Raw genomic sequence first — 21781 nt, 5'->3', positions numbered from 1 at the left:
CAATCAGTCAGTGGCCTCTTTGTTCCAGGCAGAATATGTTCTTTCCTCCCTGGGGCAGTATGCTTCCTGACTGTCCCTTGAAGGTGGAAGCCTTGGAGAGGAAAAAATTTCAGGGAAAGATAAAAATATTATACATCATTCTGATATCTTCCCCCAGCCGTCCTTATATGCTTTCATGAGATAACATCACTCAAATCTCACACAGTCATACGAGGAAGATAATCATCTCATTGTATGTCTGGAAGGACTGAGGTTTGGAGAGGGAAAGTAACTTGCCCTAGATCACACACTTAGTAGATTGCAGAGCAGCTTTTGAATTCGGATTCTGTAATTCCTGGGTGCATGTGTTCACCCGTCTAGCAATGCCTTTTTGACAAGTCATATTTAAAATATCTATTAAAACGTTGAAAAGTTTGGGCATTCCAAAACACTTAACAGATTTGATCTAGGGCAGAGGAGGAGGAAGTGAGAATAGCAGAGTGGAGAACGGAACCTTCAGGCATCTTGAGCAGCTCATACCGGCCAGGCCAGGTCCAGTGATTTTTATTCTTTTTTGCAAAGCTTGACCTGGTCCAAGATATTTCATTCTTCACCCTGATGATTCAGGAATTGCATTCAAATTCTGTTTTCATTGGATTCTTTCTGTCCATATATGCAGTGTTTAAAATAATGCTTTAATGACTTTATTCATTAAAAGAAGCCTTTAATATAGACAGAAGTTTTTACTAAAAATCAGTTTGAGTTAATCAACTGATTTTATAAATGGATTGGGGATACATTTCCCTTTATTTAGAAAATTCTCTTTATTTGAGGCATTGACACAGAAATTCTAGAGACTATAATTTTTCAATTGACTTTTGTGTAAGATTTCTATTTTATTCTGTCTGTAGCGACAAAACAAAATAATCTGTAAGCATTCTTCTTTAGGGTAGACCCACAGTTTTTTGAAACCCAAAGAATATTTCAATGCCATCTATAAATGTTCAGCCTTAAAATCACAGAGCTGTGCAAGCAAGACCAGAACAGGTAACCTGCCTCGACACTTTAGGACTTCTCTGATTTTTTGAGCCTTAAATGCTCAAAACCATCTATCTGGTTGAAAGATCACCAAAAGATTACAGAACTGGCCAGTGTATTTTTGTCATAATATTATCAAGTTCGTGTGTGTATGAGTAATTAAATTGTCTTATAGCAATGCAAGAAAATATCTGATTTTCCTTTGCATAGAATAATTGAATTTGAGCTTAACCTTGAATGATGAGAATATTTAGACATAGGTGATGAGAAGGTAGATAAAATGGTCCTGAAGTTAGAATTTAGTATAGTTAGGAAATATCGACTCCCCCAACATGTTTCTATAAGGAAATGGATCCTTACAGAAACAAACAGAATGCTCATCACAAAGAGTTCTTGTTTTCTCTCCAGCACATTGTGTTTTTCCAGAGCATTACAATCGATTATTTGGTGATGTCTGTTAATATCTCCCTCTCACTGAGATTAATCTAACACACCTGTGATGGGCAGCTGTCTTGTATTCAACACTGTTCTTCATTGATTCCGTGCAAAAAGATTAAAGTCCTCGCAACAGTGTAGCCCTTTGCACCACTGCACAGCCACTGGAGAGATGCCCTTTGGAAAACACTGAATTTCATCATGGAGTGGGGAATGAGTGATTAATTTTTCACAGCCCTGCTTCTCTAAATCTAAATTGCATTCTCAGACTAATTTCATTTCAGTAGAGTTGCTTATGTGCATATAAAGGTATCATTTTTTAAAAGCGAAATTTTAATACTTGTCCAACTCTGTTGTCAAACCGCAAAATTAAAAAGAGACTTTCTTTATAATTTTAAATTATGCTTTCACAGTAGCTATAAATCTCAGTGAGCTTTTCTGGGCATAAACCTTGGCTATTGATCACCATTTTTCTCCTCTGCAGCGAAGTTAAATATCATGGAAATATTAGTTTTGAAAACTAAATAGATGGAATTGTAAAACCTACTTTACTTAACCCAGCGACACTAGTATTTTCCTTTGTCTACATAATGACAATTGAAATCAACCAACTGTCAGATTACTTATAGCTACTTTATCAGATTATGTGACATTGTTGCATGGTGAGCAGCCCATGAATTAATGTATCCAAACGTTAATGCTGAAAATTAAATAATGTGACTAATATGACTATCTCTGGTTTGTAGAACACTTTTCAGGATAATGTAGTGAGTTGATCTACTCTAAGTCATCCAGTGACACTGGATTCAAATATTCTGGTTCCCAAGGCATGCTCTTTAATTGACAGATGAATATTAGCACTAAGGTTGAACACTTCTTAATCTTTGCATCTTCTTCTGTAGAAAGAACCTAATTGCACCTGTCAGCCAATGCCCGAATCAACTACATTGGCCCATGAGATGTCCTCATTCCTGTCCCACAGGGTTTAGGGGATTTTGTTAGTGAGGCTGTGGTGAAAATTTTTCTCTCGAACCTTCTATACTCTGTCAGTTTTCATACAGGTAACTGTCTTTTTAAAGTTACATTGACTTTTTAGGTCTCAGTTTCCTCACCTGAAAAGTTGGTATAATAATAGCGGTGGGAGGAAGATGTACTATGAAGGCAGCAAAGCTTAAGCTTCAAGGCCCCCTTTGCCGGGGCCCATGCAGTCATCTTCACAGTCTTTAAAATTCAGTCCCCACAAAACCCAGATCTTCTTCTGTACATACTTCCTAAGGATGCGATGAGGATTAAATGAGATCACGTAAAACTCTTTCTCCAGTGCAGTACATAGTATGTGCATAAAAATAAGTAACATAAATATTTATAAATAATATAAATGTTATCATTACTTATTAAGTGTAAGGTTCTATGCAGTTTATGAGGCAAAATACTCCATATTCGGTGACTATCACTGTACTAACCCCCGACCATTGTCTGCTTGCATACCTGACTTTGTTATTTCCAGAAGAGAAAAATCTGTGTTAATCTTCTTTGCCTTTCAGCCCTAGCCACTAGCATGGGGCCTGGCACACTAAAGATATATGATAAATATTTATGGTGTCATGCATACTGAAACTGATTTCGCACTTCAGAATAATATTCAAATTGTGAAATAAAATACATGAAGAATCAGCATTGTTGTATTAAAGATACCATTGTCCCTTAGTTGTGTCATTAATCATCAAATGTCTTGCCCTCTTTTTAAAGTCTCCTTCAATCTGTAATCATTTATCAACAATGATCTTAATTTTCTTGCATTTTTGTAAAGTTCATTCCTTCAAGAAACAAGCTATAGTGCATTGCCCCAGTGACCCCAGGGAAACAAAATTAATATAAATAATAGAATCAAATTCTCATGTAAGTGAGTATTCTCTTGTGATTGGCCTAACTGCTCTAGTCAACTGCATTTTATTGATGCTGTTGGACTAACGCTGGCATCTGCTGTCCTGCTGTATTCCCCATTTGCCACTCCTTTCATACAGACACAAGAGCCCTCAGTTTAAGGTTACAGAATATCTGGTCAGTTTGATAATGTCAACCCATCACATTTCACTTAAGCAAATATCAAATCAAATGATGCATGTCACAGAGACATGACTACTATGTACACGAGCAAATTTCTAGCCATAAATGCATAGAATCTTCTGGTTTGTAAACTTGAACTACATTCTTACATTTAATCCGTAAGAAAAATTGATGTAAAACTAAGGACTAGTTCTCAAGTAATCCAATTGTCACCTTACTTGGAAACAATTTTACAAAATATTTTTTACATTCAAAAACACCCTCTCCGGGCTTCCCTGGTGGCGCAGTGGTTGAGAATCTGCCTGCCAATGCAGGGGACACGGGTTCGAGCCCTGGTCTGGGAAGATCCCACATGCCGCGGAGCAACTGGGCCCGTGAGCCACAACTACTGAGCCTGTGCATCTGGAGCCCGTGCTCCGCAACAAGAGAGGCCGCGATAGTGAGAGGCCCGCGCACCGCGATGAAGAGTGGCCCCCGCTTGCCGCAACTAGAGGAAGCCCTCGCACAGAAACGAAGACCGAACACAGCCATAAATAGATTAAAAAAAATAAAAAATAAAAAAAACAACAAAAAAACCCCCCAAAAAACAAACAAAAAAAACACCCTCTCCTTGAAGTTATCACCTGATTAAAAAAAGCAATCATGCTATTAAAAGTAAACATTTCTGGGCTTCCCTGGTGGCACAGTGGTTGAGAATCCACCTGCCAATGCAGGGAACACGGGTTTGAGCCCTGGTCTGGTGAGATCCCACATGCCGTGGAGCAACTAAGCCCGGGCGCCACAACTACTGAGCCCGTGTGCCACAACTATTGAAGCCCGCATTCCTAGAGCCCGTGCTCCGCAACAAGAGAAGCCTCCACAATGAGAAGCCCGTGCACCGCAACGAAGAGTAGCTCCCGCTTGCTGCAACTAGAGAAAGCCCGCACGCGGCAACAAAGACCCAACGCAGCCAAAAATAAATAAATATATAAATAAATTTATTTTAAAAAAGGAAACATTTCCTCTGAGAAGGGCATATTGAGCTGTATACACATCAGAGTCTCTTACGATTTCTTGAACAATAAAATTAACCCACCCACACTCTCAGGGTTGGTTCAAGGTAATTTTAAAGCGTTATAAGCTGAAAATCATTACACAATTGAACCTCATCACTAGATAAGTGATTCTGACAAAATCGCAATTTTGTGGAATTGATCGGGATGAATGTCATTCCAAGAGTCTCCTTACGAAAATGGACACTACTTCTATACATTTGGAAGAAACTTTATAAAATGTGTTGAAGTTCTAGAATGGAATGCTACCTTATTTAATATTTTTGTAATAGCCTTGTTAAATATCTAGGGAAAATGCTTTCTAATGTAGAAGACACTTGATAAATATTTGTTCAACTGAATCGAATTCAGACCAGGAAGCCCAGAAGAGTTTGTGTGAAGGTGGTTCTCAAATTCTTGCCCTGCTCTCTGTCTTCAGCCAGTATCATACTTGCTTTTATAAAGGAGCTTTCACTTTCCATTTGAATCAGTGACTGTCTTAGTCTCTTAAGTCCCCCAGAAGCAAATCCTTAAGGATATTCAAGCAGGGGTGTGGGAAAGTGAGACTGGGAAGGGAGGCTGAAGGCCAGTTGATGGAGCTGCGTTATCAAAGCCGCAGCTACCGAGGGCAACTGGCACTTAATCCCCCAGGATGAACTGGGCAGCCGTGTGAAACTGCGGCCTCAGAGCTCTTCCCACTGGAGGGCAGAGCTGCTGGGGCATGTATACATCAACTGACGTTAGTCTTTGGATGTTTCTGATGAGGGCTAAGAGGGTTCATTCCCTGGCTCTGCCAGGCTGCCATGTGAGTAGAAAAGCAATCTTCAGTGACAAGAGAAAGCCTGTAGGAGAAGAAGCGCGGGTGTTGGCCGGCTCTCAGAAGTCAGGCAGTGGTGGATGAGACGGTCAGGTGGGGATGGGAGTGGGGATCTACAGCACCCGTTGCAATGACATCCATTGCTGACCATTCTTCCAGAACATTTAAAAAATGTATAAAATATGATAAGACTTTTTGAACTGATAACTAGAGAGGTTTTTTTTTTTAACTGTGTTTTTGTTATGGCAGAACCATTTTTGATAGTGCAGCTAAATAGTTACTTCAAAAACCTGCCTCAGAACACCCTGCTGCTTTTCCTTCGAACTCCCTGAAGCCAAAGTTTCAGAAGCAACTTCAGATCAGCATGGCTCATCAATTTCTCCCACAGGCCAGTCCCTGGCTGACCTCAAAACCAAGGTAGACTCTGACCCAAGAGATCCAGTCCCTTTTGCCCAGACCACAGGCTTATTGACTCCCTGAAAATCTGTTTTCCTTTTGCTCAAACCAAACAAACCAAAGAATTGCCTTCCACTCTGGAATAAACAGCTGAAATCATCAGGTACCCGGAAGACTGTCATTCCATACAATAGCGGTTCTATTAAATCGCATTATGTAAAAATGGGACTTGTACTAGAGTTGTTTTATAGGAGGTTGGTGTATATCATCAACTGTTTCATTGAAAATCTGAGCTGTGATGAGTCAGCCATAAAACTGGCAGAATAAAACTTGGGGAATGGCTGTCGTGAAGTTCTTCTAAGGCTCGTAGAACTGGGCTGTGCACTTTGGCAGTTTTGATATTGCTCAAACACTTTATCAAAAGAACCAGAATCATCATCAGTACTACATTTTCAATTGATTTTTAAGGACTTTCATTTTGAAGTTTCCTTCCACACTCTTGATCTTTAATTTAAAAGTATGAGAAAGCTTGACCTATTATTCCTCTTTACAAGGACTCACAGAAGAATCTAGATGAATCTTCTACTGTTTTACTTAAGAGGGAGTTTAAAGGTCTGTGGTAGAATAAGAACCCTGAAAATTTTGCAATTAAATCAAAATAAAAGCTAACATTTCCTGAATATATGTACTGTTTCAAGCATCACATTGACTTAGTACCGCATTGTTTACATTTATGGCCTCATTTACTCTTTTTTTCTTTTAATTTATTTTAGTTAATTTATTTTTGGCTGTGTTGGGTCTTCGTTGCTGCACACGGGCTTTCTCTAGTTGTGGCGAGCAGGGGTTACTCTTCGTTGCGGTGCACGGGCTTCTCATTGCAGTGGCTTCTCTTGTTGCGGAGCACGGGCTTTAGGCCTGCGGGCTTCAGTAGTTGTGGCACACGGGCTCAGTAGTTGTGGCTCGCGGGCTCTAGAGTGCAGGCTCAGTAGTTGTGATGCACGGGCTTAGTTGCTCCACGGCATGTGGGATCTTCCCAGACCAGGGCTCGAACCCGTGTCCTCTACATTGGCAGGCGGATTCTTAACCACTGCGCCACCAGGGAAGTCTCGCCTCATTTACTCTTCATGACAATCATGTGAAATAGTTACTACTATTATCCTTATTTACTTAGAGAAAAATGAAGCTTAGGAAGTTGAATAACTCCTTAAGGTAAGAGTCAGGAATCAAACCAAAGTTTCTCATAAGAAATTATGCTTTTAAACATTTCAGTCTGCTGTTTAAGAAATAACATGTGTCCATGTGAAAAAAAATATACACACACACACACACACGTGCGCACATCCATATACAAACTTAATCTATGGTGCAGAATATCACAGTCGTGGTTACTTTGGGTGGGAGGTGGAGATTGACTGGGGAGGGGTGTGGGGGAACTTCCTGGGGTGGTAGAAATGTTATATCTTAATAGCCACATGGTTAGGTAGATTATCAGCGTATATACATTGGTGAAAATACGATCAATGGTAACACCTAAGGTCAATGCATTGAGCTGAAGGCAAATCATGCAGGAACACCTTCTCCGGGTGTCCTGCTCCCCTGCCTCGCTCTCTGTAGCCGTGTCATCAGAATAGAAACAGCCTTCCGCCCCCTCGCCTCACCTCTCAGGCCACAGAACAGGTCAGGGGTTGTGCACGTGACCCAGTCCTGGCGCTAGTCAGAATCTCTCCCAAGGCCTTGCAAAACTTGCGCTAGGAGGTTTGAAAAAAATTCTGTTTTTCCTATGGTGACAATTTTGTAATCGTCATGACTTCTACTCGCTGACAGTCAAGTCCTGTACTTTGTGGAGAAGGTGTTCTGGCACCTGGAATGTGGCTCAGGCTGTGCAAGTTAAATTGTTTAATTTTAGTTCATTTAAATTGAAATAGCTGTATGTGGCTCGTGGCTAATCCATGAGACCGCACAGGTGTAGGAGAATGAGTTTAAGGAATGAATACCGAGAAGAGAGATCCCTGATGGAATTGGAGTGTTCTGTAAGGCTGGCCCCACCCTGCCCAGCCCTTGTGCTTTGGAGATGGGAGCTAATGAATTACACACGTTTCCATCACTGCAAAGGAGTCTCCTCCCTATGCAACCCTTTGAAATAACTTTGAAGAAAGTAAACCACTCTGATGCCACTCTTTGTGAAAAGAAGCATTCAGTGCAAATGTGTGGGTTGGAGTAACACTTGCCTGTAATTGAGCTTTTATTCCTCTAAAAACCAAATAATTGCTGAATAGATAGAAAGTGCTAATTGTTGTAAACCTTTCCATCTTTATAAGAATGGGAAATGGGATAAGTGGAGACAGCATTGGTGCCTTCAGGGTGGTAGGAAAGAAGGAAGCTTTACAACTTTTCCTAGAATTGTCTGTGTTAACTTTCAAAAGTCACAGGTAAATGCAGTGTGTCTGGAGTCATAACTTTGTATAATTAATGATGTGACTTTTTTTCTTTTGCACTCTTGAATTACTTAAAGGAGCTTTCCAAAGAGTCTTTTAGCATATTGTGGCCAATACTCTCACAGTTAATGACTAAGCACTTGCTAATAATGTACCTTTGAGTTCTGGCTGATATTGTCAGTCTTGGAGACTGATTGATAGTTTTTATAAAGACGTTATAATGATGAGACCCGTGCTCTCTAAAGATTATGGATCATAGAATTTTAGAGATGGAAGGAACCTTAGAGAACATTCCAGTCCAGCCTCCTAATTTTACAGATGAAGAAACAAAAGCCCAAGAGAGACAAACTCATTTTCTCAAGGTCACAACACCTAATCAGGGGCCAGGTGAGACTTCCCAGGTCTCCTAATCCCCAAAGCCTGCTGTCAGGGAACCAAGACCAATACATCTTGCTATTCTGACTTCGGCCTCGTAGAATGATATCTTAATTGCCATTTATACTTCATGATTCTGTAAGAACTGACAGCTCTGTCAAGACCAAATTTCATATAATCAAATATTTTTTGTGATTTTTGACATCAAACAACAGGTGTATAAGATGTTTATCCTTGATAAAAATCTTAAAAGATTAAGGATGAAACCTCAAGACATAGTAGCTTCTAAAGTGAAATTATGTAAATAGGTCGAACATCAATTTATACAAAATTATCTTGTGAAATTATTTGTATTTACCACCTATATCATCATTTAAAGTATAACCATTAAAGGAAAGACTTAAGCTAGGAATTGAGTAGAGCAGATTCTGGTCTCAGCCATAGCACTTCCCTAACTGGTCAAGGCTTTGTTTGCTCTTGCAATAAAGGGATTTTATTTATTTATTTATTTTTCCTTTTAAAATTTTTATTGGGGTATAGTTGATTTACAATGTTGTGTTAGTTTCAGCTGTATAACAAAGTGAATCAGCTACATGTATACATATATCCCCATATCCCCTCCCTCTTGCGTTTCCCTCCCACCCTCCCTATCCCACCCCTCTAGGTGGTCACAAAGCACCGAGCTGATCTCCCTGTGCTATACAGCTGCTTCCCAGTAGCTGTCTGTTTTACATTAGGTAGTGTATATATGTCAATGCTACTTTCTCACTTCGTCCCAGCTAACCCTTCTCCCTCCCCGTGTCCTCAACTATTCTTTTATTTATTTTTTTTTTTTTTAACATCCTTATTGGAGTATAATTGCTTTACAATGGTGTGTTAGTTTCTGCTTTATAACAAAGTGAATCAGCTATACGTATACATATATCCCCATATCTCCTCCCTCTTGCATCTCCCTCCCACCCTCCCTATCCCACCCCTCTAGGTGGACACAAAGCAACGAGCTGATCTCCCTGTGCTATGCACCTGCTTCCCACTAGCTATCTATTTTACATTTGATAGTGTAGATATGGCCGTGCCACTCTCTCACTTCTTCCCAGCTTACCCTTCCCCCTTCCCGTGTCCTCAAATCCATTCTCTATGTCTGCGTCTTTATTCCTGTCCTACCCCTAGGTTCTTCAGAACCATTTTATTTTTAGATTCCATATCTATGTGTTAGCATACGGTACTTGTTTTTCTCTTTCTGACTTCACTCTGTATGACAGACTCTAGGTCCATCCACCTCACTACAAATAACTCAATTTCGTTTCTTTTTATGGCTGAGTAATATTCCATTGTATATATGTGCCACATCTTCTTTATCCATTCATCTGTCAATGGACACTTAGGTTGCTTCCATGTCCTGGCTATTGTAAATAGAGCTGCAATGAACATTGTGGTACATGTCTCTTTTTGAATTATGGGTTTCTCAGGGTACATGCCCAGTAGTGGGATTGCTGGGTCGTATGGTAGTTCTATTTTTAGTTTTTTAAGGAACCTCCATGCTGTTCTCCATAGTGGCTGTATCAATTTACATTCCCACAAACAGTGCAAGAGGGTTCCCTTTTCTCCACACCCTCTCCAGCATTTATTGTTTGTAGGTTTTTTGATGATGGCCCTTCTTACTCGTGTGAGGTGATACCTCATTGTAGTTTTGATTTGCATTTCCCTAATGATTAGTGATGTTGAGCATCCTTTCATGTGTTTTTTGGCAATCTGTATATCTTCTTTGGAGAAATGTCTATTTAGGTCTTCTGCCCAATTATGGACTGGGTTGTTTGTTTTTCTGATATTGAGTTGCATGAGCTGCTTGTAAATTTTGGAGATTAATCCTTTGCCAGTTGCTTCGTTTGCAGATATTTTCTGCCATTCTGAGGGTTGTCTTTTCATCTTGTTTATGGTTTCCTTTGCTGTGGAAAAGCTTTTAAGTTTCATTAGGTCCCATTTGTTTATTTTTGTTTTTATTTCCATTTCTCTAGGAGGTGGGTCAAAAAGGACCTTGCTGTGATTTATGTCATGGAGTGTTCTGCCTATGTTTCCTCTAAGAGAATATACAAAGCGTCTAATCTAGTGCTTAGCACACAGAGTCAATAAATATATAGTAAAATTTGTTAAATTTTTATACACTATTTAAAATATTTTCATACTTGAATCAATATTTTTATTAACATGTGATTATAAAAGCACATCTGATTAAATAAAAAAATATTCTCCTCTTAATAAGACAGGTGCTTACTGAGTGCTTGGTATATTTCAGGAGCAGGTTTAGATTGGGAATACATTCATGAACAGAAGAGAAAAAATTTACTATATTGATGGAACTTGTATACTAGCTGAGGGTCATTGGAGTGAGGGGGGTAATTAAAAATAAATACAAATACATTATATGTGCCTATGTAAATATACACAGTAGATAATTAGTATTAAATATGCATTTGGACAATTATTACTTATCTAATTTGTACAGTTGTTTTTTTCCATATGAATTAAGGGTATAACAAACACTAACTAAAAATACACCGCTCTTTACCATGATACTGATTTACCTTTGGAACAACCAATTTGAAAAAAATTGATTTAAATTATTATATATATTATGTAACCAATTAATCACTCTATTATTATTATTATGATAAAACAAAATAGAGAATTCAAAGATTTCTAATATATATTTTTGTTTTATTTGAATGTAATACATATGCCATTGTGGAAGATGAAGGCCTGTTCATAATTAGTGCATTTATGTTGATTCATTAGAAATTTATTAACATGAATTTAAATTCATGTCAAATTTAAAAGATAGGAGCTGATTTAGTGTTAGATCAATATACAAATTGTGGTATTTCTCAAGTTTTCAGATTCAGGTACATAAATATGACATTTCTCATGCTCGAACTTTAGTCATTATTTTATTTTTATTTTATTCATTATTTTAAGCATTACTTAGACAATTTTTTAAAATCTTAGCTATAAGCATCTGAGGAAATTTCTTCTGAGACTTGGGATTATTGGAAGCTGTTGGAGGTGCCATAGCACAGCCCCAGAGTAGCAGCAATGTGGAACTGAACAGAACAAGAGATACAATTTTGCTTCATTGTCTTCTTTCTCACTGCCTTCCTCCTGGCCCTTCAAAGGTAGAGAAAACAGCTGACACGGGTCTGCAGCCTCTGCCCACAGTTTGATTAGGCCTTGTTTTTAGATCACATTTTTGCATATCACTAGAAAGTGTTTTTAAAGGGTCTTTGTTGGGTGGCATATTGCTGCTTGCCTTGGATTATACCACACAGATAATAAGCTTCGCTCTTAAGCACCAATTAATTGGTATAGAATAAACCTCCCTGAGCAGAATCACTCCTTTTCTGCGCAGGACCTCCAGGCCTTCTCCCCAGGATCATGAACAACTCCCAAAGCCTCACAATGGCCTCCCTTTACAGCCTCCCTAACAGGGCTCACACATGGGCCAGTAACTGCAGCAATTCACCCTGAGTCCCGAAGGACATAACTCTCCCCAGTTTCAAGTCCTTGCCTTATCCCCCAGTGTGGTGGATGTTGGAAATATTGATAACCTTTCAGACCTGGAATCTGAAGCTTTAGACCTGAAGATTAGCTTTTTATAGTACTTCTCTCAATGTTTATCACCAATCACATGAAGGATCCTGTCTCTCCCAGGTAAAACCCCAGGCATGCTATCAAATGAAGTGGGCAGTTCATTGAAAGTTCTCCATACCTAGCAGTTTACCGAGGGATTGAAATAAACGAAATAGAAATTCATGTTGTGAGAGCATATTTTACATAAATTCATTTTAGAATAGTAAATGCCACTAATAAGTCTGAAAACTTAACATCCATCCAGGACTATAATATTTCTTGACATATCAAAGAAGACTTGCATTTTGCTAGTCGGACAGATATTTTCCTTAAGTCAAGCCAGAGAATTTGAAAATTAAATTCTCATTGCATTTAAGGAAAGGATAGTGATCCTCTGTAATTTATATCTCCTCACTGCCAAACATGGAACCAGGCACAACATTGTGTCCCAAGGGTTTATACAAGGGAGGAAGGAAGGAAAGAGGGCAGAAGAAAGGGAGAAAGGAAGAAGATTTATTAAAGCATGTTAAGGATAGAGGTAGAAGTTGGATTTAGGATTTCTGGCTTCAGACTTCTGTTTAGAATACCCATTTTTTTTTTTTTAAATGCCTAAGTTATCTAGTGGTGGTAAACACCAAGTCATTCATTCTACCAAGAAATATCCGAGCTGCCACATGTGCAGACACTTCCGGGTTACAACACAAGGTAAGACACACCACTGCCCTCCAGATGTCCACAGACGGAAAGAGGACATAGTGCTGTCTCTAAACTGCTTTAAGAATTATAGTCAAGTACCGTAGTTACATGAGAGAAGGTGTCTGGAAAATGGAATCAGGGAAAGCAACCTTGGAGAACTGCTTGAGCTAAATTTTCAATATTTAAGATGGACAGATAAGCTAGAAGGATGGCGTCCTAGGTGGAGGGAATGGCAAGCGAGAGTGAGCGGCAGAGGCAAGACTGCAAACCAGGCAGCCTGGGGAGATTTTTATATTCCGTGCCAAGGTGTTTGGCTAATAATGTGATTAACATCCAGATTCTGACTTAGTTTTTGGAGGTTTATTTAGAAGGAAGAAAGCCAGAGGGCTGGGGCAACAGCTTTCTTCCTGAGAAGAGATGCAGTAGCTCAAGATGGCAACCAGCGGTCATTCAAGAGACATTTTAAGAAGTAGAATGTCAGGACTTGATCACTAACTTCAGTGGGAGGAAGACTGGGAGAGGTCACATTATTCCTGTTTCTTGTGTGGGCGCCTGAGTGAGAATGAGAAGGTTTTCAGATGAAGATAATAAACTCAGTTTGGGGTGTGCTGAGTTTGATGTTCTTACTGAACAGAGCTGAGATACATAAGGATGTAAATTTGTCAGTCTTAACTAGAGACAAAGATGGGAGTTAAGAATATCTTCTTCACAGGTGTAAGTAGAAATATAAGACAGATACAACTGTGAGGAATTCGAATTTTTCACTTCTATTTCAATTATTATAATGTGTCTATGAAAGATCCGCAAAGAGGGAAAATAAAGTAAGCTCTGCAGTATTCTTATTAATAAAAGATAAACACCTAGCTCTTATCCTAAAGAGGTTACTACCAAATGGAGAGAAATAGTTGTAAAGTATATTAAGTACATATAAGCCTTCCATTCCAAGACAGATTTACATAATTTAGCATAACTTGTTCATAACGATGATGATAAAACCACTAAACGTCCACTAAGCATTTAAAAAGCATTTTCCTTCTATTAGCATCAGTAGCTGGAAAATAACATACTTTGACTAAAATTGTCCCTTAAAAAAATCTAGTTTGGAACCAGTAGAATTTTTATGCATGATCTTATTTGGGGTCTTTGCTTTTTGTTTCTCAAAAGGTCCATGTAACCAGAAGCTTTTACCTGATTGGAAATGTGTATTCCTGTAAGTGCACTTATTATTTCAATTATGGCAAGGTCAGACCTTCAGAAAGTTTCATCCATCTCTATCCCTGGTACAGCATCAAATTAGGAGAGACCATGTTCTGGTCAGGAAATGAACAGAGTTTTGTGTCAGGAGGAGAATGAAAGCAAGAAAGTGTTGCTTATTAGTCTTCTAAGATGTTATAATTAACAGTTTTATTTTAATACAATAAAGATGTCATAGATTATTCCAAGGCCTGATTTTGTTGTGTTGTAACAAGTAACTATTTTTTATCAAGGAACATGTTTGTTTGTTTCCTTCTCTTCAATTAAGACTTGGCTAACCCATGTGTCTTTTATTTTGGTCTCTGTAGTGTTTCTTCATCAATAGAAGCAAAACAATTTACTGAGTTTGACTTCATATTGGCTAGGACTGTGTAAAATTGCCTAAATGTGCCCTTGCAGGGATAAGAACACTGTATTAGTGACTGATCACTCAATTAAATTCTGCATGGAAAGGAAAAACTAAGGGAATCCATTAGTTTTTTTTTTTTTAACAAAAAACAAAGTATACAAATATCAGAAAATTGTGTGGAGGGAAAAATTAAAAGGAATAGCTTAAAAAAAAACACTTTGAAAGCTGAAAAATACTTTAGATATATATTAACACTGTTTAAAAAGTACATAATGCTTTTCAACAGTCAACAACAATGAAATTAAACTAAACAAACAGATAAAAATACAACTCAAAACACCCGTGAGTAATTTTTTTCAAGGCAAATTCAACCAATAAACTACATCAAATAATGGGAAATAAAAATAATCTAGGTTTCATTTAGAAGGTACACAGAAAAAAAATACTCAAAACCATATAGTATCCAGGAAGAATTTTTTTTTAAATCTAAATTTTTACTGTATATAAATTATTTTCAAATTATTTTACTGTATATAAATTCTTTGAGGTGGCAAATGTCATGTCAAATGACCATGATCACAGGCGACAGTCAGCTGGGTTCAAGTTTATAAACCAGGTTTCCAATGGGAGTCCAAGGACAGGTTGATAAATGAGACTCAGCATTCATCTTGGAAAACTGAGGAAAATGCATATCTAAGCCAACATAACAAACTATGGAAAATAACTGCTGTGTCCCTATGTGCCAGGATGATGCGGGCATTGGCAGAACACACACGGCTCAGGCTTTGATGCTGGTGACAGTCTGGTGGGATGTATGTCACTTAGCCTGTTACACTGCTAGCCTGTACCCTAACCTCATCGCAGTATGAGAACTACAGCAGCACACTGGCCCAGCTGCCTAAAGTCCAAAATAGCCTTCTAATCTAATCTAACCTTCTAACATTGCAACTGTTAGGTTTTTTTTAAAACACAATTTCAGGTAATCCCTTGCTGGTCAAAATCCTGCTAATGTATTCCTTGCTAACCTAAATTCTGCCTTCTTTGACTTCTTTGACTCCCTAACTCTTTATAATCTAGTTCCATCCTTTCTAGGAAATATGAATTTCTATTAGTTCCCAGATCTCGCCAATCATCTCAGAGATTGGCTCTAATCCTGACCTGAACCAGAAAATGTCTAGCTGGTTCCACTCTTCCATTTTATGGTGACTCAGCCTCACAGAACCCAGATTCTGCCTCAGTCTATAGGGGTTACTACCTTTATGTAATAAACAGCTTCCTTCTACCTCTGCTGGGTTGAAGGGTGAAGCAAATTAAGTCAAGTGGGGAGAGTACCTTTTGAGAAATCATGGTGTGTTGGGATAGTTCATACAGTACGATAGAGTCAGAGGGTAAGGCATATGGCAGTTCAACAGGGTGACCTCATCACGTTTGTGAAATTTAAAGGCTCCTCATCCTGGAAGCAGTGTGGATGGTAGGTTGAGAGATGAGGGTAAACTTGACTGACACAGGGATTCAAATTAGGATATGATCAGCAGTCGTCTAGATGAGAAATGGCGAGGGACGGTTTTGTCTGAGGTCCAGTACAATGACCATGGGATTGTGAGCGACTCTTACATTTTCCTTTTATTTTGTATTTTCCAAGTCTTCAACAATAAGCACACATTCATTTTATTATTTTAAGAAATGTAACTTTAAAACAAACAAACAAAAAGTTGTGCTCTTTGACCTCAAAATTCTTATTAGTTATTTATACCAATGGATGAAAAATGCAGTCAACAAAACTATGTATAAAGTATGAGCCCAGTTCTATAAAATATGCTTATGCATAGAGAGAAGACAGAGAGACAGATGGGGAGGGGAGCAGAGGAGAAGAGAGGATAGAAACGAGCTGGAGGATATCCAAAAATGTTGTGTTGGTTGACTCCAGTCGTTGACCTCCAAAGTGATTTGTATTGTCTTTCATATACTTCTGTAATTTACAAAAGTCAAGTAACGTGTGTTTCTCTTTAAATATTGAGAAAATTGAGTTTACCTGAAGATCCTGTCCATGAATATCTGTCAATAAAAATAACCAGAAGAGGGCAGAGAACTGATGCTAGAAATATCAAAAGGGTCCACTTTTTGATCGTTGGATGAGCAGGAATGAATAGAGAAGAGAGGAGCTTCTAGGATAACTCGTGTTTTTGGCTGAATGGCTGGCACAGCTGTTGATGAAATCAGCAGTGGAGGAGAAGGATGAGCCTAGGTGTTAGTGAGAATCCTTGAAAGGGAGGTTGGCTGGGGAGCCCTTGGTCTCAGAAAAGAGGAGTATTTCATCACTGACATAGTTGAGAATTGCCTCACATTGTGACAATAAAAAGAAAATGGACTTTGGTTTTATATGTTTGCTTATTCATTATTTTACATTTCTTACCAATCATGTACTCCATCGTTGTCTACACCAACAGGGGCCTGTTCCCACCACCATCCTCCACCTTTCAGGGTGGTCAAGACAAGCATAGAGATTCTATGGGAGTCATTTTGAGAGATGCAGCATCTAGAATGCCTATAGTGTTCTAGCTGGAGAGATCCAGGAGATAATTAGGGCATGTGTCTGACACTAGTGAGAAGTAGAAAAATTCGGAGGTAACAGTTTAAAAGTGTTGCTTGGCAGTGAGGATGGCGTAAATGAAACTTCTAGCCCCATAAATTTCTAGGTGTGTGACTTGAACACGTTTTTCTTAATCTCATTGGGTCTCAGTTTTCTCATCTCTTACTTGGAGATGGTAATGGTAGAGAACCCCATAGAGTTATATAGTAAATGGTAAATGAATTAACATATTCCAAGTGTTTAGATGACTGCTTGGCAGATTGTAAATACTATATTAATGTTGGAGATTTTATTTTCACTATATTTTTATTTCTACAAAGCAGGTTCTTCATGTATTAGGCTAGCACCAGTCCTAAAAATTAAAATCTGTCCTGTGTGTGTACTATAGCATTCTTTTCTTATAGAAATATTACCAACATTAATTCCTCTCTTAGATAAAGGCGATTCACATTTCATCTCTTTGTGCAATTTCCTCATTGTTTTATCATTTTCCTGTCATGTTCCTATTGCTTTATTCTATAAATAATGAATACAGTGTTTTAATGATTTGAGTAGAGACCATATTTCTTTTGCCCATGAAGCCCAAGGAAAAATTTTATTCATAATATTTTATTTCTGTCACTGTACCTGAGATTAACAGCCCAATTTTTCATCTACCAAGTTTATTAGAGGTTGTAAAAATGCATGGAATCTCCTTTCTGATTGGCTGAGAAAAGGAATTTAATCTTATATAATTTTCTTTCGAATCACACATGCATCAGTACAGTAAAACTCTCTATTAGATCACTGAACCATTTCACATGATTTTAAAAAGATTAATATTCTTATAAAATTTATTTGTCTCTCAGCATATGTCTCCATGGTAGACTTTCTTAAAAGCAGAATAGACTAGCAAAATGGACTAGTGAATAATGGAAGTTCTGAATAAGAAGAAAAGAATGATGGTAACACGGTTTTTCCCCTTCTATTTATTTTTTAAAATTTATTTTATTGAAGTATAGTTGATTTACAATTTTGTGTTAATTTCTACTATACAGTAAAGTTGTTCAGTTATACGTAGATATACATTCTTTTTCACATTCTTTTCCATTATGGTTTATCCCAGGGTATTGAATATAGTTTCCCTGTGCTCTACAGTATTCCCCTTCTAAATAAAAAGGCAGGGTATGGGTTCTGGGTTATAAGGGCTGGAATGTTAGAAAAGATTAAAAACCTTCTATCTCAATGGTGTACAAACTTTTTTTTGTCTTCTTAAACCATGAAACTTTTCCTCCAAACAAATTCTTCCTCAAAGATCTAATTCCTAAATAGAAAGCAGCTTGGGGACGGGAGAGGGGATTCCATGAAGTGGCTCCTGAAACCATTTCTAGGGGTCCCTCTGCTTTAGGTACTGGTTCAAATAACATCAGCCTAATCTAAACACTGCCTTTTAAAAGCCCTTGAGAAACAGTGATGTAGCCAGGGTTACAGGGTTACACGTGGTAGTATGCGGTAAAAGGGTATTGAAGCATCCTGAACACTGAAAAAGAGTAATGTGTTCATGATACATCTTTATACAGTCCCTACTATGGGAACTTCCCCAAATTGCTTCTGCTTTCCAAAACTGCTACTGCCATATAATGTATTCATCTTCTCAGTAGTAAACTTCTCTGCACTAGAGTTTAGTTTTCAGCCTATAAGTATATATATTTTTTTACTTAGAAAAGTTCTCAATTAAACAACAACAACCACCACCAAAAAGAAACAGAGACACATAGAGTCGAAATGTAAATTTTTTTGTTTGGTTGCAGTTCCTGTTTAAAAAAAAAAAATACTGCTTGGGAAAAGCATTACTGCTGCTGCCCTACGTTCCTCTCACAAGGGAAATGGAATTCAGCAAGTAAAGGTTAAGATGAATATTTTGGGTATGGTTTACTAAACTACCAAGCAAAAGATCTCTCTCAGGCATTCAACGAAAATAAATAAACGTATAAGTAAATGGCAAAATGACTAAATGGCATGTTTCCAAATGAAGATTTCCATTGAAAACGAGAGATTAAATGAACCTTCAGCAAAGCATATGAAATGTCCTGTTGAGTTTTGATCTAATAAAAACTTGGATTAAACTTGCTGTACAAGAACTGGTACACATGTGAAATCAAAGGATACTGTAACTTATAGCTAAGGGCACTCCAGGTCCTAAAACTAATCGAGATGAGTATTCAAATCCATCTGGCATTAGAGATTTTGTTTTAACCTGCAAGTATCACAAGGATTCTGCTCTGGTCCAGAGCCATGCCTGGCAGAATCAGGAAAGCATAAAAGTCACTGAACAACCTCAGAAGGAAGCACCTCCTTGACTGACGAGTAACCTGGCATCTGAGTAGAAATTCCATCTTGCCCTGGTACCAAATGAAATATCCCATTTCATCTTTCCATGTTCATCAGCATCTTAATTTATGTTTCACTTGATAGACGAAGATGCTTTAAAATGTTCTTCCTTTGGATGGATAAAGAATAAAGAATGCAAGTGAATGGAAATGAAAAATTTTTTTAAACAGTGGCAGTAATTGGCTGTAACTGATAAGTGACTGTAGCTGGGCTTTATAGTGATACAGCCCTGGATTTGAATGCTGACTCCACTATTGTTATCTATATAAATCTGGACAAGTCATGGAAAGTAATTACCATCTGGCAATGTAGCTGTAGAGATTAAATAAGTTAATTCAAAAATATATTTTAAAATTTAATATATTTAATGTATTTTACAGATCCTAGAACATTATGCTCATGCAATAGTTGGCAACTAGAGGGTCCTTTAAGCTCTTACTTTTCAAGAAATATAGATTGACTAAAGTTAACTCAAGTGATGGAAAAATTATTTTGAGGGTACATATGGATTAAGGAAGCTAGGGATTCTGATACTGCAGTAGACTTTTTGGAAGCACAGAAATAGGATACTTCTAGATCTCAGTTCAAAAACTAAATAAGGCTAAAATAGTGCTATTCACAAAATATTCTTAGTAAGCCAGGGGAATGAACCTGTTTTCTGTAATTATTATGACTAGTTCTACTCAGCCTCTGTATCTACCAATCTTGTTTCTAGCAACCAGTCACCTCATTCCTCCATTTAACAATTTTCAACCTTGAACATGTATTATACTTACTTATAGTATCTAGTTACTCACAAATATGCAGCCTTATTGAAAAGGCAGGGTACAGATATCTGAATGTAGAAAGTAAGAACAAAATAGAGTTAAAGTATAATCAGCAGAAAATATGTCCCTTTGTCTAAGGATCCTACTACTAGCTAAGTGACTCTTTCTTTGTATCCTAGCTCAACCCCTCAAGACAAGATCTGATTGATTTAATTAATGAGTAGGAAACCTTCTAAGCCAAGCTGTTCCACTAGACCACATCACAGGCTACCGGCCAGGGTATAATTGCTCTGATGCTGTGCGTCTCGGGATGGAGTGAGGGCTGGGATCATGGTCATTTATGCTGAAGGCATTTCCTAGAAAGGGCTGTACGTGTAACGCACGCTTTTAGGCGTAGCATTTTTATAGTTTTCTTTTCAATTCATGCAGGATGGGAGAGAACTAATTCAGAAATAGAGCTGGCTTGATGCTAGAACAAACATTTATTTTCTAATTTTCTTACTTTTTCCAATATCCTTAAGGTTAAACAGTTTTTGTTGTTCTCTAGTGGTTTTTATCCCCATGCTAAGGTTCAGGTAACTATAAAAGGGGCTGACTGACCATCTCTCAGGAGGTTTACAAAGAGACATTTTCCAGAGCGCTGGGTCTGGACTTCAGCTCCATAGATTTAAATCTGACAGTTTACTTATGAGACTTTCCCTCCTGAAAGGACTTACAGGGTCCAAGTTAAAAAGAGGCTTAGTATTTAAAAGAAAAACCAATGATCAATTGACAATGAAAAAAATCATTCTCAGCCTATATTTTTGCATGACTTGTACATTTTTTCCCATGGAAAAGGTAAATAGAAAATGAAATTAAATCTGTGCATTGCTTGATGAGTTTCAAATTGAGAAACGTGTGTAGTTCAGATATTTTGTCCATCAACCTACGGGGATACACCTGCTAAAACATCCTTGAGTCTTTGGGCCAGAATCCTTTCTCTTTTGGAGTGAGACTAGGTATCTCCAATATTTGCCTGTAAAACTCTTTTATTTCTAGGCTTCAGTTGCTAAACATCTCTCATCCTGTTGGGCGAATTCTGCATTATTTATTTCAGTGTTTCAATCAAGGTGTAATCTTATTTGACAACTATTCTATCTTCCTAATGACTCTGTGCATTTATTAATTTTTACAGTCAAAAACTTACTTATTCTGCACCTGTTATGTGACTGGCACTATAGAACGCATGGGGATACAAGAGAGAATATAGAAAGTGTTGTTTTTTGCCACCTTGGTCCTGAGGGTCCCCTAGGAGCAGACAGACAAGAGGCTGATTAATTGCTTTAGCCCTCACTCTGTTATATAATAAAGCAGTGTAATCAGTTTGTGGATTATATGTTATAGAACTTAATCTTCACGTGTTAGAGTGTGTAATCCTGAACCATCCTGCAAGCATTTCTATAAAAAATCCTATCAAATCAATGTAATAAGATGTTGTCATTACATAGAAGTATGTTTAAAAAAAAATTGTCCAAGAAAAGTGGTTTTCAGTTTAGCTGAGAACAGAGCTTAGGGCAGG

The 21781-nt window shown here is 37.9% G+C and overlaps 1 protein-coding gene across 2 annotated transcripts in view; it reads left to right on the top strand.

Annotated features, from left to right (window-relative positions):
- Window positions 1–21781, top strand: part of CNTNAP2 (contactin associated protein 2) — a 2064798-nt gene that overhangs the window by 88795 nt on the left and 1954222 nt on the right. The window lies entirely within an intron of this gene.

Source organism: Balaenoptera musculus, chromosome 9 (genome assembly GCF_009873245.2).
Source record: "Balaenoptera musculus isolate JJ_BM4_2016_0621 chromosome 9, mBalMus1.pri.v3, whole genome shotgun sequence".
NCBI classification, from domain to species: Eukaryota; Metazoa; Chordata; class Mammalia; order Artiodactyla; family Balaenopteridae; genus Balaenoptera; species Balaenoptera musculus.
Note: the sequence above shows the minus strand (reverse complement) of the source record. Positions and strands in the feature narration are given on the sequence as shown.